At 48.2% G+C, this 24,092-nt stretch overlaps 1 protein-coding gene across 1 annotated transcript in view; it reads right to left on the bottom strand.

The window, feature by feature from the left end:
* Window positions 1-24,092, bottom strand: part of SLC24A3 (solute carrier family 24 member 3) — a 428,326-nt gene that overhangs the window by 187,499 nt on the left and 216,735 nt on the right. The gene's annotated exons all lie outside the window — the stretch shown is intronic.

Below are 24,092 nucleotides of genomic sequence, written 5' to 3'. Positions count from 1 at the left end.
TCCCTTTGGAAGAGACCTTTGGAAGTTTACCGATTTAGAGATAGGCAAGCAGTTCAGGATCACATGCATGCGGTTGATAAGAACTTTCTCTATTCTCAAAGCTAGCTTTTATTTCCTTCTACCCAAAACCTCCAAGATCTAGTGTTGGATTCAGAAAGAAAATAGGGCAAGACTTGATTCCGTTATTCAATATGGTCAAGGAAATGGCGAACTGCAGAGGGAGCCACCGTCAGGATGCTAGCATGCGGGCTGTCAATTAAGAAGACCATGTGCCATAAAATACTCCCAGCACTGACATTTTTTTTGTACATAATTTGATTTTTCTTCCAAGTTCAAAAGACAGTTCCGGACTCACACACCCTAAGGGCCACTATTAAGCTCAACAGCAGTTAAAACTTCACAGATAGGCATGTGGTGTCTCTAAATAGTGATTTCTTGGAATACCCTACTTTTTATCTTTTCTTCCAAAGGCCCTTGAGTTCATTTGAAAAAATTAATTAGGAAAAAAGATCCATAAAAGAGCAAACTATGTAAATGTTTATAATAATATCTCCCAAACTTCAGGCCTTTAGTAAATGTTAATTATGAATTGAGAACAAAGGACGTGACCTTTATTGAAAATATTACTCTGGTATTCACTTAAATTTTCTGGAGTCATGGCTTCATTATCCTGCCATCATAATTAAAATGAAATAAAATAAAATGAAACACTTGCCATTAAAACTTATGATCTTAAGTCAGGGTTCTGAAATATGAAAACCCATATACACTGAAGGAAAAGAAATAAAAACCTCATGGAGCCAACAGGGCTTCTCTGATGGTTCAGCAGGTAAAGAATCATCCTGCAGTGCAGGAGACACAGGAGACGCAGGTTCAATCCCTGGGTCGGGAAGATCCCCTGGAGGAGGAAAATGGCAATCCACTTCGGTATTCTTGCCTGGAAAATCCCATGGACAGAGGCGCCTGAGGGGCTACAGTTCAAAGGGTCACAAAGAGTCAGACACAACTGAGTGACTAAGCACAGCACACATGGAGCCAATTCAATTGTATCGAGAGGGGTCCTGGGTTTGCATTGTTCCTGTTAAACAGTAACTCCCCAGCCCCTGGCACCCACTGTTCTACCATCTGTCTTTCTGAATTTAACGACTGTGGGTACCACATACAAATGCAACCGGATAGAATTTGCTTTTTGTATTTAGCTTATTTCACCCGTGATGAACTGTCACAGAAGATCATCCATGTTGTGGCATGTCTTAGAATTTCCTGCCTTTTAAAACACCTGGATAAGATTCCATTGTATGTATACTCCACATTCTGTTTCTTCATTCATCTGCTGGTGGACACTTGAGGTTCTTGCACCTCTTGGCTACTGTGAATAATGCTGCGGTGGACAGAAGTCTCTTTGAGACCCTACTTTCAATTCCTTTGGGTGTACTACAGAAGTGGAATTGCTGGATCATATGGTAATTCCATTTTTAATTCTTTCAATATGTCTTGATGCCATTTTGTTTTCTGACCCTGACCCCTAAGCCCCACCCAGGACCTCTGTTCCGAGACGCCTCTCCTCCATCCTCAAGCCCACCCGGGAAGGTGTCTTCAGCTCCCTCCACTTCCTGTGAGGCGCTGAAACTTTGCCTCCAAGAATAAAGCCAGAACCAGTGCTGCAGACCCCAGCTGGCCCCACACTTGCAAAAAGCTGAGCCATGAGCAGAGGCAACCCCTCCCAACACCCCCGACACAGAGACCCCATGTGCTCAGGCCTCAGGGCACATGGCCCAGCCTCCCTGCCATGTAGACCCTCCGGTTTCTCTCTGGTGCTCACAGAGGCAATAACTCTGATGACCACACTAAGGAAGCAGGTCTTTGGGGGGCATTTGGAGGCAGGTCTTTGGGGGCATTTGGAATATCCTTGAACCTCAGAGGCAAGAAAAACAGCTGGTGCGGCTGATGTAAATGCTATCTATCCTTCAGATCTCACCAAATATTCCAAATCCTAAATTTAGGTTTGGTTAAAATGCACACACACACACAACTACTCCACAACCCTGCAAGCCACTGAAATGAGATAGATAAATTCTGTGTCTAGCGTCCCAGGCTGGCTGCCTCTAGAATTTCTTCTCCATTTATTTCAATGGCCAAGAACTCTTTTTCTTTTGGTTCTTCTTCCCACTGCCTTGGAAGCCAAGCTCAGACAAAAATCTGCCAAAGAGCTACTGCTTGTGAACCATCAACCTCTACTGCCTAGGCAGGAGAATTATTGATGACCGAGGGCAGGTGTTTTCTGGAGGCTTTGGATCAATGAATCAGATCTGATCTGCTCACTGGCTCTAAGCTGCCTGGCCTCAGCAGTCATTAATCACAAGTAAACAAGCTAATCATAAGTAGGTAATTCATTGCTGCAGAGCCTTGATGGCTGCCGTGGAGACAGGAGGAGTGCTGACACATGAGCTCTGACAGAAGGCCATGCCTCAGAGAGGGAAAGACCAGGGCAACTCCAACCCCTTGGCCCATTCCCATAACCCAGCACACTTCCTGTCTGTTGGGCTGGTCTTCCCACTGGATCGTGAACCCTGCAGTTCGATTCAGTGCACACAGTGGCAAAGGCTTATTGACTGAGCCACACACTTCGGGTGTCCTCAGACTCTGCCCATAGGTCCCTCCTGAAATATCTGTGGTCTCACCAAGTTGGTGGCCAGAGGAAACATCTCAGCAGGAGGCTGCTCATTGTTCAGAACATTTCAGCAAGAGATGGGTTTTGTCCTCGCAGAAGCAAGAACACTTTCCAAATGGGAAAGAAGGGAGATTGTCCCGGGATTGCTCCCCCCATTCATTCATTCACTCATTCATTCATTCACTCACTCACTCATTCATTCATTCACTCACTCATTCACTCCTTCACTTACTTAGGTAATATAAGTTGAGCACCTATTACTTGCCGGCTTTTTGATAAGCACTGGAATACAAGGAGATCTCTGCCTAGTGGCCGATCATTTAATTTTACCAAGGAGTATAAGGTTTCAACTGGAATGAGCATGAGGAAGATGCTCCCTGGGGCTTGAGGAGCAGGCGAGGTCCATGACTCCCCTGCCTACAGAGGGAAGAAGAGCAGGGGTGAGGTGGAGGGGAACAGAGGGCAACCTGTCCCGGAAGATGAAGTGGAGCTGGGAGGCAGGGAGACCAACGTGGTGTTTATGTGACTGGAGGAGAGTAAGGCTGGAGTGGGGAGAAGTAGGGGAGCAAGAGGTGGGCAGAGCGGGCAATGCCAGCCCGGGAGAGCCAGGCAGCCCAGGCAGCCTAGGTGGGAGGTGCTGCTTTTGGTGCATTACTTATTTATAAAAACATTCATTTTATTTATTTACTAATATTTAGCTGTGCCGGGTTTTGCACAGCCAAATAAATGTTTAGGTGGGGCATATGGGATCAAACCCAGGCCCCCAGCATTGGGAGCAAGGAGTCTTTAGCCTCTGGACCACCAGGGAAGTCCCATGTGCATTCTGTAGAAGGGGGAGCTTGATTAGATTTCATCTGCAGGAGGATCACAGTGGCCGTAAGGTGGGGAGAGTGTGGGAGGGTGGAAACCATGTGGGCCAGAACACAGCCCAGGGGAGAGGAAGAAGGCATCCTCCAAGGAGGTGTGGCCAGCAGTGTGCAGTGGGGAGCTGGTGCGGGTGTTAGGGAGAGGCCAATCTAGGAAGACATCTGGGTTTCTGCCTCTAGAAGCAGGGAGGTGGTTAATTGGGGAACCCAGGACAGGGAGGTAAGAGGGGCACTGGATCTGGAGGGTGGCCAAGGGGTCAGTTTGGACATGTGGAGTGTGAAGACCCCATGGCTCTCCAGGAGGCAGTGTCAGCTGGGTCTAGAGTTCAAAGGAGAATCCCGAGGGCAGAGGTCAAGTAGGGGAGGCCCTCAAACTCACTGATGAGAAGAGGTCATGCGGGAAGGTCACCCAGTGACCTGGCCTGACTTTTCTGACTCTCCAGGGAACCTCCTCTCCCCTCCGGTCACCCCCATGCAGGCTCACTCTGTCCTCCGTCTCAGAGCCACGCTGGGCTCTCATTCTGCATCCTCTTTATGGACAGGTAGGACTGCCCCTTTCCCAAGCGTCCAACTGAAACATCCGAGTCCACTTGAATTTTCCTGACACTTGACTCCAGGCTCCAGACCTGGATCCCTGAGACCCCTCCCTCCACCCCATTAGACTCTTCTCACCCTAGTCGGTTGAATTTCCAGTAAGGCCTGAAGCCAGGCCTCTCAGATTCTCACTCTGCTGCTGGCTGGGCAGTTCTAGGCCTCAGTGTCCTCATGTGAAATTGTGGCTGCTTCCTCTTGGCACTCCTAGAACTGTGGACAGCTTGGCAGAGAGGCACGTCAAGTCCTAAATCTACTGTCTGACACACAGTAATTGCCCTATCAATGTCCATCATTATTGTTTTAATTTTTCTTTCAACCCACTTTGTGCACACTGATGGTCAAGATGTAGCAACACAGCATCTGCTCTTGACAGCACTGCCTCCAGTATCAATTCCTTCCTCTGGACTTCAACCGCTCGTGTGCAAGGACAGCCTCTTATTTATATTTCCCTCCCCAACTTCCCCAACAACGCCCTGAATGTGCTCGTAAGTGGCCTTCCCTCTGATGCACGTGCAGCCATGAGACATCAGACAAGTCCAGGCAGCTTGTCAGCAGGAGGCAAGACAAGCATTTATAACGTTCCTGCCAAGAACACTGAGGACTTTCAGAGGCTTGTTATTAAATAGGAATCAATATGCATTTATTGAATCCTATTGGGTTTTTCTTACATAACTGAACTCAATTTTGCTGTTTCGAAGGCTTCCAGGAGGACACCAAGTCCCCGTTGTCAGGAAAGATGGGTCTCCTAGGACCCAGATGTTTCTGAGCCATAAACTCAGCTCTCAAAGACTGCGCCCTTTGCCCCAAGGAACTCACCTAAGTCAACTGTCCCCTTGGGACTCCTCCCTTCTCCAAGATCAGCACATAGAGTCTTCCCCGTGCTGAGTGTGATACAGGGTCTACAGAAGGGTTTGGATTCATCTGAGAGTGGGATCTCAGGAGCTGAGTGTGATACAGGGTCTACAGAAGGGTTTGGATTCATCTGAGAGTGGGATCTCAGGAGCTAAGTGGGCTAGTTCTCTGACAAAGGCACAGAAGCAAGCCATGAGTGAAGGACCCCACCTCCCATTCTCTAGGCCTCCTGTGGGGAAAGTCCCCAGTTAGTTACTGCAAGGGCACTTAAATTTGGTGCCATTTTTTGAAAATCCAAAACTCAGGTGGCTGTGAGTCCAATGGTGTAAGTGTGGTGCTTAGCACCAAGGTTGCTAAGGTGTGTAAAAGACGGAGGCAAAAATGAACAGAATAAAACACAGCTTTTGATAAATATTCATTTCACAGAATCAACAAGGATAAGAGACCCCCAGCCTCCAGGCCAGACTCTCCAAATGAAAAAACAGGCCCAGGGAGATGAAGCACCTTGTTAGCCAGCCAAACCCTCGAGTCTCCTAGTTGTTATTCAGTCACTAAGTCATATCTGACTCTTTGCGACCCCATGGAATGCAGCACACCAGCCTTCCCTGTCCTCTATCTCCCAGAGTTTGCTCAAACTCACCTTCATTGAGTCAGTGAGGCCAGACAATTCCAAATTATACAGATCACACTGTTTTGAACAAATTTCATGTTAAAACAAGCAACAAAAGACCAGTGTAATGACACCACCATCTGTGGCTAAGACGTCTGTGTGCTCTCTTAGCCAGACTTGTGAGAAGTGCTTTCTATGCATTTCTCAGGTTTCATAACCACTTTATCAGATACATACATCAGATACATCAGCCACCATCACTGTTTCACTGAGGGAAGCATTGTACTGCATAGACTTTGGGCAGCCAGCCCCAATCCACTCAGAAACACAAATGGCACCAAAGCCCCAGGCTGAGTCTTCCTTCAAGGTCCTCAAAATCTGAGTGAGCTGCTACTGTCCCAGCTGTCACCTGAACACTCGTGGGCCTCATGTGAGTGGCAGAGTCCCTCCAGCCCAGGGCTTTCTCCCATCCTGCAGGTGGAACAGTGGAGTAGCTCCAAAGAGACAAGATGGATGCCTCCGGGAGCAACCCTAACCAATGAGGGATGGGAGCTGGAGATTAAAATTCCCAGCCTCCTCCTCCTCCACTGTGTCCCAGAGCTCCCCCGCCGGACATACAGACTCCCATCTGCCCACAAAAGCTACCTGCTCATTAATACGCTTGGTACTAGTTTCTTTCCCTCCTCTTTCCCTCCCCACTGGTGCACCGATGCCTCTTGGTATCACCTCCCATGTAAACCTCTTATTTGCATCTTTGCTCAAGGTTGGCTCCTTGGGGAGCAAGGCTAAGACAGCAAGAAGGAAGGGCAGAGCCATCCTCTCTCCACATTTGTGAGGATGGGGAGCTTCAGAGAGATGTCAGGAAGCCAGTCAGGAGATTGTGGCTTCCCCAACAAACTCAGAAGAGGCGTGATAATAGAGCCAAGAAGAGCTATGTGTGCAGTGGATAAAGCAAGAGACTTGGGCAATAAGTAATTAACCTGTAGACCTGCCCGTGGTCAGTGGTTCATGACAAGGGAGCTGAAACTAATCAGAGGTTGGCAAGAAAGGAAGCCTCGGGTGCCTATGTTAGCTCCAGAAGACTCAAAGGACCAGGGTGGTGACCCCAGAACCCTGATCTTTGCACACAGGGGTAAGTCGGTCAGCGAACCTGGCTTATGTGTGTCAGAGGCCTTGGTGAATTCTGCAGCCTCCCAGGAACCCACACACAGAGTGGCCACATGGAGGAAACAACAAGTTCTGACTGTGCCTGGGCTATGCCCCCCTTCTTGAAAGTGACTTGGCGCTGGCAACCAAGTCCATCCAATCCCCATTCAGCCCAGGTGCTGATGGTGCCAGGCCCTGGGCTGTGTTTTGGGACAGAGATGAACTTGAGACAGCTCTTTTCCTGCAAGTGCTTATGGTTTTTGGTTCCTTGTCCTGTAATATGAATGGCCTGGCAAGCCTGACCTTCACCTCACTGAGTATTAAAGCTCTTTGTGGACAGAGCACCACAGTGGCCCAGGGTCCAGACTCCTGCTGGTGGAAATACTCCTCCTGCCCCCAAGGGGTGCTGAGAAACATTGCTGGTGCCCCAGAGTGTGGTCACACTTGGGGTGCACTGTAGCTTTCTGAGCTTGACTTTTCAAACCAAATGAATCAATGGTTGTGATCCTGACACTCCCCTTTTAAAAATCTTTGAGATTCAAGTTCAGGAAAGCTCCCCTCAGTGAAGAAGGAGGTGTATCTGAACCCCATGGATATTTTCCATGGCAAATATAAGGAAGAAAAAAACAAACAAACAAAAAAAAACATGGCATAAAGGAAGTCAAGGAAAGCCGTAGCAGTCCATTCCATCAGCAGATTTATGGACCTGAGTCGGGTCAGAAGACCACTTCTGAAATCAAAATAGGATCCTAAAGATGCATCTGTTGTCACGGAAAATCAATAAGGCCCCGAGCGGGCACTTCATCTCTCCCTGGGGTGTCGGGGAGGGGTGTGTCATTTATCATTTGCAGGAAGGCTGGGAGGAGACCAGGGCTGCCAGACAAGGTCACTCCCTGGCTCCTGACTCCGGGCAATCTCTGGATTCAGATTACTAAATGAGATGCCTGCTAATAATCTAGATGACAAATAGTAATAAATGAGTATGACTGAGGACTTCTCACTGACACCGTAGATGGGATTCCTGAAGGCTGTCCAAGGGCGGGAGTAGATGTCCAGGGACCTGGGCCTTCTATTCCTCTGTAGGGTTTTCTATTTCCCTCTGGAGGAGGAGGCTACTTCCCTTGTGAAAATGACAATCACATTATTTCATCCCCTTCCAATACCTTCCCAGCCCAATATTAGTCATGTAATCCCTTCTGGTCTCAAGTCTAAAGGGTTTAATACAGAGAGCATACAGAGTTTCTAGTGTATTCACGTGCCAGGTTGGCAAACAGGAGAAATTGTCAGAGATGCTAATTGAGCCACTTGCTTTGACGGGAGCACTGATATTGGGTCTTTAGGCAGGTGGTACCCCCTGACAGGCGAGGCCAGGGAGAGCTGGTGACCCCTGGTCAGAAAACTCCCCATCCAAGAACTAGGGTAACTGTGATCCTTAACTTCAGGCTAAGCACTGTTCTTTTTCCAAAGAGTTCTTTCACACACACATATACTGTGGAAGAGAAACTCTATAACTCAAAATTACCTCCAGGTAGCAAATTAATCTGCAATTAAAATCCCTCTTTTTGGTGGACTTAGCTTGCCTTCAGCTAAAATTGGCCATCTGTTCCCTGCACGTCTCTCTAGCTACAAACACCTGCCTCTTTCTCCTGCCTTCATTATTTCTATAAATAGCAGCAGCCCCTATATAGACTCCAAGATCTGAAATCATGTATCCTTCGGACGCCAGACCCAGCTCATGTCCAGGGGCTTCCAAATCAAGAGGTTTGTTTCCTCCAACCATCAGCTCTCCTCCAGTGCACAACCATCGGGGGCAGGCCCCTTGGAGGTCCACGCGATGGGGCGTTAGTGACAAGCACGTTTCTCCAGCTCGAATCCTTCCTTTTGCAATCTCTCCTGCTCACTTCTTCTCCCATGGTAACCCTCTTCCCGCTCAACTGCCAACCAACTAGGGACCACAGTCCTTACTGTGATGGTCTACACACTGCAGTCCACGCCCCCGCAGATGCCCTGTAGCTCATCCACAGGAAGAGAGTCCTTACCTTACAAGGTTATTTGTGCCTAACTCACAGCTCCCCAAAATCCCATATGTGCCCAGAGGAGTTAGGCTTCCCAGGTGGCACTAGAGGTAAAGAACCTGCCTGCCAATGCAGGAGATGCAAGATACATGGGCTCGAACCCTGGGTCCAGAAGATCCCCTGCACGAGGGTATGGCAACCCACTCCAGTATTCCTACCTGGAGAATGCTATGGACAGAGGAGCCTGGTGGGCTACAGTCTATGGGGTCGCATAGAGTCGGACACAACTCAAACAACTTAGTACACACACATGCCCAGAGGAGTCAGGGCAGTGATACGAATAGAGAAAAGGAGGATTAAGAAGCAAGCGCTACTGTCAGCCCTCCTCCAGAGACCCCTGTGGAATTCTCTGTGTTTTGGGAGAGACCCTTTGAGGTTTCCATAATGACAGATGATGACATCCCAAGCCTGCCTTGACAAAAGCCACAAGCTCTCAGCCGCAATCCCCCCCTTCTTTGAAGCAACCACCTCCAAGCGCTCACCTAGCTCTCTCCAACTGCTGCTGCTACTGCTGCTAAGTCGCTTCAGTCATGTCCGACTCTGTGCGACCCCTTTGACGGCAGCCCACCAGGCTCCCCCGTCCCTGGGATTCTCCAGGCAAGAACACTGGAGTGGGTTGCCATTTCCTTCTCCAATGCATGAAAGTGAAAAGTGAAAGTGAAGTCACTGAGTCGTGTCCAACTCTCAGTGACCCCATGGACTTCAGCCTACCAGGCTCCTCCGTCCATGGGATTTTCCAGGCAAGAGTACTGGAGTGGGGTGCCATTGCCTTCTCCGGCTCTCTCCAACAACACTATGTAATTTTACATATTCTGTATGCTAGTCCTTTATCAGACCTGTGTTTGGCAAAGATTTTCTCCCAGTCTGGAGCTTATCTTTTTATTCTCTGAATAGTAGCTTTCACCAAGTTAGTAATTCACCAAGTTAAAATTTCCATTTTTAAAAAATTGTGGCTGATATACAATGCTGTGTTGGTTTCAGGTGTACAGCACAGTGAATCAGTTATACATTTACATACATACGTTCTCTTTTAGACTCCTTTCCCAGAAAACCCAACTTATCATTTTTATTTTCTGCACAATATGGATTGCGTGTTTGGAACTGCATCTAAAAAGTTATTGTCAAACCCAAGGCCATGTAGATTTTCTCCCACGTTACATTCTAAGAGCTCCAGATTTTATGTTCAGGCCTCTATTTTATAACCAAGTCTGTGATTCAGTGTTAGTTGCTTAGTTGTGTCCAACTCTTATTGACCCCATGGACTGTAGCCCACCAGGCTCCTCTGTCCATTGGATTTCCCAGGCAAAAGTACTAGAGTGGCTTACCATTTCCTCCTCCAGAGTATCTTTCTGACATAGGGATCGAACCTGGGTCTCCTGCACTGCAGGCGGATTCTTCATTGCCTGAGCCACCAGGGAAGCCCCATTTTATAACTAAAGTCATTTGCTATGTAGCCAGGATTGCCCTTAGCTCTCTTTTAGATCAGGTCCAGGGTTTGCATCTGAGGTAAGCTCAGACTTATCATGACTTAATCAACAACACCTTGGGTGTATAGCAAGGGCTCATCAATATGGACCTCCAAGAGCATTCATATATCCAGCGGCTAGGTTGGCGGGAAAGAGGCTTGCAGGGCATTGGCTCGCACATCCTCATCAGCAAGTGGACTGCTGGGGTCTAACAGAGCAGGGAGAGAGGAAGGCGGGCCTCAGCTGTGTGCTCAGGGGTGAAGTTAACTGCAGCTGGGGGAGAGGAGGGAGGGCTCGGATGTATGATCAGGGGTAAAGCTAACTGGAGTCTTTACAGGTAATTTGCCAACATGCTCTGTTAAAAACCCTTCCCTTCTGCTGTGGTCAAGGCTGTTTCCTCTGTTAGAGATTAGGCTCACGTCCTAATGTCAGTTTCAGGCTATCTCCTGGGTACCACTCATCTGTCTGGTTCAATGCTGTGGCTTTAATAAAATGTAAACTACATTTCCATATAGAGTAGGGAAAAAAATGTTCCTTCATTGCTCTTTTTCGAAATATGTTCAGGGCTTCAGATAAATCCAAACCTAAATCTTACAGATTTTTCAATTAAATTGGAAAGATGATTTAAAAATAAGCTTTCATCTTCTCCCCAAGAACACATATTTATGAAAATATTTTAATATCTGTTTAGATACAAGTTGACATTTTCTTTATAGAGGTTGTGCACTGTTAAAGTCAATCCTAAATGTTACATGACTACTTTTTGGTTGGTATTATCTAAATAAAAGATTTGATGCATCTTCTAATGGGTCACTATCAATATTTAGGGGAGCTATCAATATCTGCATATTTATCTTGTATCTGACCATTTAAAGCTTTATTACTAATTTTAAGAGATTACCAATAGATTTATATTACCAAGAGATTTATATTATTTTTTTGGTATATAGTTATATTATCCATAAATAACATTCATCTTTCTATTGAGAAGAGCTATCTAGCAGCACCTTTGAAGCAAAGGTGTTAAATAAACATGATCATGGTGGCCATCTTTGTCACAGATACGATTTTTATGGGCCATGTGTTTTCTGGGCTTCCAGGTGGCGCTAGTGATAAGGAACCCGCCTGCCAAAGCAGGAGACAGGAGAGATGCAGCTTTAATCCCTGGGTCTTAAAGATCTCCTGGAGGAGGAAATAAATGGCAACCAACCCCAGTGTTCTTGCCTGAGAAATCCCATGGGCAGAGGAGCCTGGTGGGCCACAGTCCAAAGGGTTGCAAAGAGTCAGACACGCCTGAATTGACTTAGTGTAGCGTGGTGTGTTTTCCGGTTACCTCCACTGATGTATGTTGGTTGGTTCACCTCCACTGATGTATGTTGGTTGGTTCACCTCCACAGATGTATGGTTGGAATCAGTCTTTTTGACAGGGGGGGTATCCTTTTCTTTAATATTAATTTTTTTTCATATAATGTGATTACCCCCCACCCCGTGGAGACCCATCTCTACAAAATAGGACACTGAGAGATATCCTAATGTAGTAGGGTTAGCTGCCCGGTTGTGTCCATCTTTGCGACCCCATCGACTGTAGCCCGCCAGGCTTCTCTGTCCATGGGATTCTCCAGGCAAGAATACTGGAGTGGGTTGCCATTTCCTCCTTCAGGGGATTTTCCTGAGCCAGGGATCAAACCTGGGTCTCCTGCACTGCAAGCAGATTCTTTACCATCTGAGCTACAGGGAAGCCCAAGAGAGAGATACTCTACTATTAATCAATTTTTGCATCACTAAGTTCAGATTCTACTGGCTCATGAAAGAAACTTCTTTTGATGTCCTGACAAATCTAGTTAAGTGTTTCCTTTGGCAGTTCTGGATTCTTAATTTTCTTTCAGACTGCTCTCAGTCTAAACTCTGGGTTATGCTGAAGTTCTAAGCCACTGGGGATAAACACCACCCTCCACTGCTCCCTCAGAGAAGGCAATGGCAACCCACTCCAGTACTCCTGCCTGGAAAATCCCATAGACAGAGGAGCCTCATAGGCTCCAGTGATGGGGTCGCTAGGAGTCAGACATGACTGAGTGACTTCACTTTCACTTTTCGCTTTCATGCACTGGAGAAGGAAATGGCAACCCACTTCAGTATTCTTGCCTGGAGAATCCCAGGGATGGGAGAGCCTGGTGGGCTGCCCTCTATGGGGTCGCACAGAGTCAGACACGACTGAAGCGATTTAGCAGCAGCAGCAGCAGCCACTGCTCCCTGGCTCCCCTGTCCAGGGGCAGTGGGAGGGTCCTGCACAGACTTGGAGGCAGGCATCACTTCGCGGTTCTTCACTTCAGCTCAGTGCCCTGGAGCCCACGTGGGGAACTTCAGAAGCAGCTGACACCAAAACCATCCCAACTTCGGGAGAAAGGCTGGACTGTGGCTGACAGGCTTTACGAAGTGGGCTCCTGGGCCTGAGCTCAGTGAAACAAGGAGAAAATTTCCTCAGACAGTTTAATTAAGTTGAGTGACTTTCACTGTCCTGGAAAATAAACTCAACCTTTTTCTCTATTAGCAAAAATGACAACTCAGCACCCAGGCAGATTGCTGAATTAATAAAAATTCATTAAAAAATCCATCTTTTAATTAGAAGTCTCTGCAGACTTAAGGATCAATCTGCCTAGAGAGAACACGGAGAAATTCTTGATGCCAAGGTCTCTGCCAGCCCATCGCCCACCCCTCCTACACTGCCTAGGACTCCTTCCCTGGGCTCCTCACACCACCTGTACCTGCAAAGCAGCTCCCAGGCCCTTGGTGGAAGCAGGACAGCTCCCCTGGGGGAGGGTCTTGTGTGGGCTGCACAGATCCTACTATTGACAGAAGGTGGTCAGTAAGAACACGGAGAGCTGGTTCAGATCTTGGTTTCCCAGAGGCCTAGCAGCCTGGCTGAGGGTGAGTAACTCACCAGGTGACCCTGGAGACGGGATTAATGCCAAAGCCTATGGATGGCACAGGTCAGTGCAGGATGAAAGGAGAAAAGCCCACGTGAAGGGCTGAGCCCAGTTCCAGGTAGTGCCCACAGGAGGTCCGCTGTTGCTGGTGTGACGACGAGTACCAACACTGCTAGTTATTATTATTATTCCTCCCTGGCAGGTGGGCGGTGGACCATGTGCTAGGAACCTAGACCTCTGACCTTTGCCAATTGCATACGCGCTCAGCTTCAGTTCTCTTTCTTTTATAAGGTAAATGAATATTTACCTAGCTTGTTGTACAGAGTTTTAAGGAACACGTGTTTTAAAATCCTGTAGACTAAGAAAAGTAAAGAAAGAAATTATCTTATGAATTGTCAAACAAACTTCACGGAGAAAAAACAGTGCCTCTACAACAACTATACTGAGACCGAAACACTCATATTCCTATGAATAGCATTAATTTATACTCACCCCGTCGGAGAAGGCAATGGTGCCCCACTCCTGTACTCTTGCCTGGAAAATCCCATGGACAGAGGAGCCTAGAAGGCTGCAGTCCATGGGGTCGCTGAGGGTCGGACACCACTGAACGACTTCACTTTCCTATCTACAATGTTGTAGATAGACCATCACAAATCTGCTGCAGATTGACCCTTGAGAAGTCCACATCCCACCTCTCATCCCAAGGCAAGGACAATGCCTCCAGCAGGTAAAGGTACTCGTGACACTGATTGATACCGACTTTACACGTGCCTCTGGAATGCCTTGTTGGATCCACACACATGACCACACATGCATTTATGATGTACAGGACATGGGGCTCCATGGCGGGTGACAGAGTCTATTACCTTCTAAGTAATAAACATACTGAAGAATCTGCTGAAAGCTCCATCTCCATAGAAAAAGCACATGTGGACTAGTGCTGCCAAGCTCCTAATGGTATTTAAAGACCTACAAGGCAAATTCCTTTGTAACTCAACAATCTCTGTTATGCAGAGATTTGCAGACTATCATATATATATATATATATATATACACACACACACACATATATACACACACACACATTATATATGTATATGTCTATAGAATATACATATGGGCTTCCCCAGTAGCTCAGACAGTAAAGTATCTGCTTGCATTGCAGGAGAGCCAGGTTCAGTCCCTGGATTGGAAAGATCCCCTGCAGTAGGGAATGGCTACCCACTCCAGTATTCTTGCCTGGAGAATTCCATGGACAAAGGAGCCTGGTGGGCTATGGTGCAGGGGCTCACAAAAAGTTGGACATGACTGAGCAATTAACACTTTCAATGCTATAGTATATATATATAAAATATGTACATGTAATATATATATATATACATACATACATATATACATATACACATACACACAGATAGCTGCACTGCAAGGCATGTAGGGTCATAGTTCCCTGACCAGGGATCGAACCCTCATCCCCTGCAGTGGAAGTGCAGAGTCTTAATCACTGGACTGCCAGAGAATTTCCTATTTTTATATTTTAAATTCTCAAATATGGCTCTATTTTTAAAGGAACAGTTTGAAATTTTTGGATTAGGTTCACAAACTGTCTGCATCCTTTTTTTTTTAATTAATAATTTGAAAAAAAGAGGCGTTGATGGGGAGTGTTGTCAAAGGAAACTTTGTTGGGCGGCTTCCTTTCCAATCCACATGTTACACACTCAGAAAATTCCCCTTGACTTTGGCCGTTGTGGGAGGATCTACGCCAAGGAAATCAGCAAAGGCTACCAATCGTGAATGGGGGCTTTTGCTTCCTGGAGCCAGTTTACCAGGTGACTCCTGCCTCATTCCCCAGTTATATACATACAGTCAACACCTGGAATGTTCATGGAGGTCACACCTGGCTTTCTGGCTTCCAGATCAAAACCAGAAATGCATAGTAATACAATTCAAGGAAGAAATTAGTGCCAAATTTGATCTTAATGGCATATTAATTAAGGATGAAGTCTGAAAGCAATTTCTGCGAATGTTAGGACCAGATTCATGGAGGGACTGAAACAGTCGTTTAAAGATGGGGCAACATTCGGGATCGGCCAGCAGCGAGGGCCTCCTGGCCACGCTGCGCACCCCAGCACTGTCCACTAGATCGCCACAGCATGTGAGCATGGAGGCTCTGCTCTTACTCTGCTTCTCCCACTGCTTCTTCAAAGATGCCTTGACCCAGAAACCTCACAACAGGCACAGAATCCCTGAAGCTCCCTCCAAGCCCTTGACACTTGCTGCGCTGGGCCCCCGCTCCTTCCCGGATGCTGTCCTGGGAAATCATAGCATCTCCTTGCTCCCTCCCACTGAATTCCCCTTCCTGAATCCTCCTCGAGGAGGTGTTTACCCCATTCAAGTGGCAAAATTGCAGCCTGAGGTTAAAGCCAACCCTCCACCTGCTCTGGGCCACACCTGAGCAACTGACATGGCTGGAGAGAAATGACACAGCTGGGCTTAGAAGGGCTTTTCCCAAACAGGCCACTAGAACCCAAAGGAGCACCTGGGGAGCGGGTGATCTGACTACATTTTCTATGTGATTTTCTCCCTGCTCTTTGGAGTGATGGCTTCACACTCTCTTCTCTCCCCTCAAATGCATCCTCTCCAACAGCTCATCACTCTGCCTTATGTTCAGAAAAATTAGGAGCAATCAGACTCTCATCTTCTTCTGCCAGAGCCTAGAAGCCCTCTGTATCCACACCATATCCTCTCTCTCTTGCTGTTAAAGGGCAGCATCCCCACAGCTTTAGAAGGAGGTCAGGGGTGCCTGTTCTGGGTCACTTCCCCTCCTGGACTGTCCACGACTTTACCTCCTTGTCTCCCCTTTGCTCCTGAAACACAAGTCTCCTTTTCCCTTCCATCATTTCAATCAACAAACAAACAGGTTCCAGAGTCCTCCCTCCAAATACATCTCGTCTTAAAAACAAAGCCTTCCCCAGTTTAACATGCTATGGGCCGCTGCCCCATTTCTGTGCTCCTTTTTCAAAGAAAAACTTGCAAAATGGTAAATTCAACTTCCTCACCTTAATCTTGGACTTAGCTACTCTTTGATCATTTAACACACCCCCCACCCTCTAAACTCTCTTGAAAATGGCTCTCACCTAGGTTTCTATAGACTCCATGCTGCCCGATGTTTAAATGAGGGCTTCTCCAACCTTGTTTCCTTGGTGACCATCCTCCTGATCTCTCTTTTGTTTGAGGATGTTGTGATCTTTTCTCCTTCTTTCTTACTGGCCACTCCGTCTTGGCCTCCTTCACTGATACCTCTTCTCCTGGATCCAGATGGTGAAGGACCGGAGGGCTCCATCTCCAACGTCCATCCAGGTCAACTCATGGCTCTAAATGCCATCTGTAAGCTATGTTTCCAAAATGCATATCTCTAGACATGCCAGAACTCCAGGCACATGTACACTTAGGTGACATTCAGACTTAGATCAGTTAGATGAAGGCATATTCGATATTTCTCCCCAAACTTGCCCCTTCTATGCACACTCCCATCTTCCCTGTCTGGGGAAAAAGTACAACAATCCCCTCATTTGTTGACCCACATGTTCAGGAGTTTTCCTTGCTTCTTTTCCTTCTCCTCTCCCATCCAAACCCTCAGGAAGCCCTCTCCACTGTACCCTCGCGTACATTACAAGTCTGCCCCTTCTCTTTACTCTGACCACCTTCACCATCTTTTTCCTGAACCACTGCAATGGCCTCTTTCTTGCTTTCACTTGTGTCCCACTTGTAATCCATCTCCCCTGCCACTCTCCTCTGGCAACCAGAGTGGTCTTTCAAAACACAAATCAGGTCATGTCACTTCTGGGCTTAAAACATTTCACACCACCCTGCTTATTACTTTCACAGCAATGACCACAGCCTGTAATGACCTGATTATTTGTTTCCTTATCTGCTTTCTGACTCCTCTCAATAGAATATAAGCTCATGGCTCAGGGATCCTGTCTTATCCACCATGGTACCCAGCAAGAGGCCAGACACATAGTGGATAGTCACTCTCATATATTTTGGATAAATTAATAAAACTTTTTTTGAAAGGGAGTTCTTTTTATCTAATCTCAAGTCCAGGACAGCTTCTTGTGGTCATCAGAATCTCTGTGCATTAGGAAGGTGAGGTGTGCTTTAAATAGGCCCCAATCCTGGCAGAAGACAGGGCACTCAGAGAACTCCATCCCTGCAGGACGTTTTATCGCCCTCAGACACTGAAAGCCCTAAATATAGGCCAGCCATGAAAGATTTATGAGCTCCTGCTGTGATGGGTCAGAGCCATGGAAATCAGAGACTTCCATCATGGTGGACACTGTGACATTTATTCCTAATCAGCAAAGGCACGTACTTTATTACCTTTTGAGGGCAGAAGAACCAGGGTGATATTCCAGAAGCACAAGAGGCTTCCCTCTGGAGCAAGGAGTATACTTTGCTCTTGGATGCAAACATACAACACCCACGGGCCACTTCCACTGCACGGTGGCTGACAAAAAGGGTGGCCCTGGCTGGACTCCCTTCCCCGTGTCACCGCAGGCATCTTAGCTGCTCACTGTCCTCTTTTCTTGGGTGCATTTAACTTAATCCTCGTGTCGGGAGTCTGCAGCATCTTTCCTGAGGCAATGAAACTTTCTGGTCAAAAGGACTATTGGAGGAGTAGCAGCAGGGGTTAGGTCTGAAATGATGCCAGAGTTTGACATTTATAGTAATTCTGATTTATCATTTGGGATCCTACATTCAAGAAAAGTTAAACTTCTATATATGGTGAAAACATGGTATACTTTCTATAACGCATAGGATGAAGACTTTTATTTGAGGTTTACCAATCTACTTCTAAATAGACCCAGGGCAGCTTACAGTGAAATGAAATACAAAACTAGATGGCTAGGGGAACACAGAAAAGGCCACCAAAAGCTGAGTGCCCCAGCCTGAGGACCCAGCATACGTTCCCCTGTAGCTCCAAAGATGTGAGTTCTTAGGCTGCATCTACAGAGTCTGGTTTAACTGGCCCATGGTGGAGTCTGGGCCTCAGTGGGTTATTTTTAAAGTTCTCTGGTGAGTCTAATGTACTTTCAGTGGTGGACGGGCCCGCCCAATAGAAGCATGGTTAGAGCCTATGACATCCCAGAGATAAACCACTCAACACGATAGGGCAGTGACTTCGTGTGGCTGTTTTAAGACATCAAAAACAAAAGAGAAACAGGCCGTGCCATGCCAATTTCATTTTCTGCTGGAGGAGACCGCAAGTTGGTCTGCAGATATAAGATTTCCCACCTTCCTGGAAGACCCCAGAATCGAGCATGAGTTAACCACTTGGATAGCATCAGTAACATCACAGGCACACAATCAGCTCTGGCTTTGATGGGATGTGTCTTAACTAAAGACACATGTCATTACTCGCATCAAACCAGCATGCATTCTAGCAAACCATGTGAGTAAGCATCTTATATTTCTGGGAAAAAAAGGAATATGACCAAGTCCCTTATTGGAAAATATGTTCTAAGTGGGAAGTTTCTGTTGGACATTTCTGTTCCAGATTGTCAGTGAGCCTGGGCGTCCACAGCTCTCATGGCTCCACCCTCCCGACCTGCTCTCATAAAGGAATCCTGGAAGAAAGGCTGCAGGAGCACTGACCACATTTGATTCATGAAATCTGCCTTTCGAAGTGCTCTTTCCTGTATGTGCTCCAGGCCTGTCTAGTACGGCAGCCGCAGGCCACCCGTGGCTAACTAAACTTAAGTAAGTTAAATTTCAGCAACATTGAAACTCCAGGACTTCCCTGACTGCTCAGTGGGTAAAGGAGATGCAGTTTCAATCCCTAAGTCAGGAAGATCCCCTAGGAGAGGGAATGGCAACCCACTACCCACTACAGTATTCTTGCCTGGGAAATTGCAAGGACAGAGGAGCCTGGTGGGCCACAGTCCACAGGGTCGCAAAGAGTCAGACACAATGAAGGGGTCAAACAACAACAACAACATTGAGACTCCAGGCCCTCAGCTGCACCAGCCATGCTTCAAGTGCTCAACAGCCTGGGTGGCAGGTATTGCCGACTTGGACAGGGCTGGTGCAAGGGATTTCCAACCTACAGAAAGTTCTATGGGGTGATGTTGTTCTGGACTTAACAGGTCCTCAGCCAAAGTCCCTGCAGAATTATTGATTGGGGGCTGAAGAAGTGAAAGAAGATCAGATGTCTAAGCAGCATCGACAATCTCCTTGGGTAAAGAGGAAATCATGGTGTGTTTGGGGGCCTTGGTTTCTTAATCTGTATAATGGGCCTACTCTCTCCTTTCTTCTCTCAGCTTTAATGCACATAAAGCTTGTCCAAAAGGGAGACTACTCCTGAGAAATGTACTGTGTACACAGAATATGCTATTAGTGTTCAGTGAAACAATTTTAAGCACTAACAAACAGCCCCCAGAAACTAGGCCCAAGAGGAAGGATGACGGGGAGCCAATGAGTGAGGAGGGGTCTTTGTCTGGTTTGGGATCAGACAGGTCTCTGCAGGGTCCTTCCTTTCCCAAATGACCTCATCCCTTCCTTTGAGCACACACTCGATGGGCCACACCCACACACACCCTGACTGGCTGTGCACGTACGTGCATGCATGTGTGTGCATGTAGGCAGGTGTACGTACATGTGTGCACACATGTGCGTGAACTCAGGGCCTCAGGAGCCAGCGGTCAGAGGAGGGCGGGGAGGGATGTCACAGTCATGTCACAGGCCCGCTCTGGGAGGACAGGACAGGACAGTCCACTTCCACCAGCAGGGTGGTCACAAGGCCAGCAGTCCCGATGGCCTGGGGATGAAGGACCTTCCACTGCAGTGGCGGTTTTTCACAGGTTCCACGCGGCTGTAAGAAGGTCAACAGAAAGCCATTCATGCCCCATGGGACTTGGGGACAGTGTGCTGTTTCCTTCTCAGCAGCTCAGCGTCCAGGCCTGTAGATGTGTAGTGTGAAGGGCCCTCTTTATCATGAGGCTGGAAAAGTGGGTGGGGGAAGCACCAGGGCGCCCCCCACCTCCACCTGGGGTGCCCCTCAGCAACCCTGGGAGAGCCTGGTGGGTGACAAGTGCAGCTTCCTCCCAGGACCCCCACCCAGCTAGAAGGAGCCCCATACCTCCCTTCCCCATGCCCTGCTGAGCTCTCATCCCATCTCTAGGCCACCTCTGCCAGACGGACCTTCTCCTGGACTTCTCAGTCCACACAGGCGGCAGAGGAGAGGGGTCCGTCTGCTCGGTCCAGCTTCCTGGCTGGGCACCCAGCGCTGTAAGGAAGGAGTCCTGCCCTCATGTCCCCAATGAGCCCACCTCAGTGCCTACCATCTGTTATGACCCCTTCTCCATCCCTCTCCTGTCACCACCTCTAATTCATGCTCTGCATTTGCCAGTATCAGAACAAATCATGGAAAAGATGATAAAAAAAACTCTCCTGTGTCTTGACATTTGCTGACGGAAAAAGATGACGATGAAGGATAAATGCTTTCGTGGAGGGATTCTCCACACAAATATGTACACATACGTCTGCGACGTTATTTCATCGCAACTGAAGTCTTCACTGGTGGAGGGACTTTGTGGGGCATCTCACCCTGGCAAAGAGGGGAACCAGCCCTCCTGTATACAAACTCACGCAGGAAACAACCGGCATGATCAGACCCAGCAAATACACTTCAGGAATCTGGTGTCAGGAAAGGCAGATGTACAAGGATGCAGTGGTGTTTACGATGTAGAGAAACTGGACATCAATTAAGTGCTTCGTGAAGGAAGCCCAGGAGAATAAACACAGAGCATCCCTGTAGGGCAATGGCATGCAGTTATTAAACGCCATGGAATACTTTATGTTGACCAATTACGGTGTTCATAATGTGGCTAATTGAATGAAGACACTTACACAGCCACCACTGGAGAGCTGGAGGGTGGTCCCCCGGGGAGGATGTCCCAATGGTCTCACCATTTAGCATATCTTTAATTCCTCTGATTAATGACAGAATTCCCTAACCAGAATCCTTTCTCTGTTCACTGATATTTTCTTTCTTCAAGGTGACTGCAAGAAGCAGTTGCTTAAACAACAACAAGAACCAAGCTTTTCAGGAAGATGGACACTGAGAATAGGCTTGGCCTGAAAACTTTTCCAAACACACTTCAGAGGATGCGTGGAGTGCTTAGAAGGAGTCTGGACACCAGGAGAGGAAACCCAAACTAAAGCCGTCAGGAGGCAGGTTCCTGGGTGAGAAGCTTGGGAGGAGTAATCAGCAACTTGAATCTGCATGACAGACAGTGATGGGCCCCCAGGTAACCAGGCAGCATCCCTAGGGTGGGCAAGGCCACATTTCGGTAATACACAACCCTCTCCTTCACAGGTGCCCAGCGTGGGGCAGCAGGGGGCTGAGCCCCAGGAATCACTAAGAGAGGCTTGGTTTCCATAGGACCCCTATGGGCACCCCCTTGGGGCAGGAGGACACGGGGAACCACCTTCAGCTCTTACAGCTTCCACACGGGACAGCACACTTCGCTTCTGCCATGTTTCATTGGCAGAAAACTCATCGCATGCCCACGCCCGGCTTCAAGGGCTGGGATGTGAGAGGTAGCAGGGCTGGGACTCTGACGAGCAGTAACAAGACGGCAGAGACATGGGCGGGAGCAGGAGCTGTGTGGCCACCTGTCACAGACACAGGCAACCGGCGGGGATGGGGTGGGGGTACAAGGGTGAGAGTCACCAACGTCAAGTACATCCTCGGGGGAGGTGCAAAGCAAGAGGAATGTTGAGGCAGACGGCCCGGATGTCAGGGTTGGGGGCGTGAAGCCACAAGAACCCAGTTAGAATGCCTCCCTCTCCACTAGGTCCCTTGAATGAGGGAGAACAAGTCACAGAATGTGGGGGCACTGGCGCTCAGGAAGAAGGCAGCCTGAACTTGCCCCCCAGGGAGGGCACGCCACCCTGGGTGTGCCTGGATAACTCTGAGGGGAGCGTGTCCCTCCATCAGGCGCCCTGGATGCTCCTCAAAGACCCCAGCCCTGGCCCTGCCCCTTCCATACCCGTTCCCAGCAGCCTTGCCCTGCACTGGTGGTCCAGGGACCGGCAGCACCCAGGAGCTTGTTACAAATGCAGACCTTCAGCTCCACTCCAGACCTACAGCGTCATCATCTGCATGTTAACAGGATGCCGGGTGATTCATATGCGCAAAATTTAAGTTTGAGTCCTGGCAGGGCCTAGGAACAACATAGAAACTGGCATTTGCCGTCCCTCAGCCTTGCTGATGCTGGGGTGGGGGTGGGGATAGGGCTTGGGGGGTGAGGGGATGGGCTGATATTAAGGAGGAAGACACTCAACGGGTGTCCAAGATCTCTCTCAGCCACCCAAAGATCACAAATCCATACTCAGCTCCAGAGAGACAGCATACTAATTCTATTAAAATAAAGAGTTGTTGACCATTTATTAAATATTTCACAAAGCTCACACATTGCATTTGGATGAAAGAACCACTGCTTTCCAAGGTTCCATCTAGTACTCAGAGTCTGTTTAATTTTGCAGGATGTCAATACAGTCCGTGCCATAAAAATCAATCCATGTTTACATGGTGCCTCAAACGCATCCAGAATTTAAGATAATGACGTGTCAGGCACATGCCTGACCATCCATTCCTGGTCCGACTGAAAGACTTGAAGAGTGGTGATGAGCAGGTTACTAATACAAGGAAGTCTTGTAAGAAACCTGGGTTGACTCCATGGTTTTATTCAATGAGTCTTAGATGCGACAATTTTAGAGGATGTGTTGACTGGGAAGAAGATGTTGCTAAGTATAGCAAGACTGGCCGGGATGCTCATGGTTATTCTCAGTATCTTTTAAAATATATCTGATGTATACACTTTCCATTAAAAGCAACCCAACTCAATAAGCCATGCCAGTCACCCAATTCAAGTCAAGTGAGACTGATCCATCACACACCACGCTCACAGTCTTCTATAGGCAGGCGCTGGGGCCCAAGGCTTCCAAAATTTATGGACACTCCAAGGACCACCTTCCCCCCAATCCTGCCTGCCTAGGTCCATGCTGGAGGAGAGAAGTGAGTTCTGAGTGAGTCTGATAACACTAGCATTTTACCACTCCAATGGGCCAAGGCAAGCGTGTCAACTAGTCCTAAGTTCTCAAGTACCTGTAGACAACAATTCTTCAATCCATCGACGTAAGTGACTTGACAAAGTCCAACTGGTTAAAAACTCAGCTAATTTTACCCCACTGTCTCTGAGATACAGACAGACACACACAGAGACGTGCATGTGTATATCTATGTGTTTGTATATGTGTCCGTGAGATGTATGGACAAGTGTGTGCATGTGTGTGAGACAGGCTGGAAAACACTCTGCAGGACACAGGACGTGTGAACCCAGAACTCGTCCAGACCTATGACCCACTGCAGCTCCCACCATGCCATGCCGGCCCAGGTGTGCAGAAGTCACGTGGAAAAGGTGCTTATGTAACTGCAGAGCGCGTACAACCTGGACCTTCTGGAGGACGAGTCTGGGAACAGATCCCTCGCTGCCCCTCAGATGCTCTGGGATTCCCCTGGGGGCACCTGATCCCGAGACTCTGCCACCTCTGAGCCTCGTAGCTGGAGCTGCCACTTTCGATTACCACGGGCTGGAGGTAATTAATTCCTGGAGCATCCACCTGGGCCTCTGCAGGGGCTGTTCTGTGCGCTCACCCAGCTGACTCCTTCCAGATGGGACACAGGGCGGCTGGAGTGACGGCCCAGAGTGTCTGTCCTCAGAGGCAGCCTGCTTTGGAGCCTTGGTCCCGTGATGGGTGACCCGTGGCTGTCGGGACCCGTGCGACTGCCTGGGCTCACCAGGCGGCCCGGGGAAGCCAG

Source organism: Bos javanicus, chromosome 13 (assembly GCF_032452875.1).
Source record: "Bos javanicus breed banteng chromosome 13, ARS-OSU_banteng_1.0, whole genome shotgun sequence".
In the NCBI taxonomy this organism is placed as follows: Eukaryota; Metazoa; Chordata; class Mammalia; order Artiodactyla; family Bovidae; genus Bos; species Bos javanicus.
This window is presented reverse-complemented; position numbering and strand designations above follow the sequence as displayed.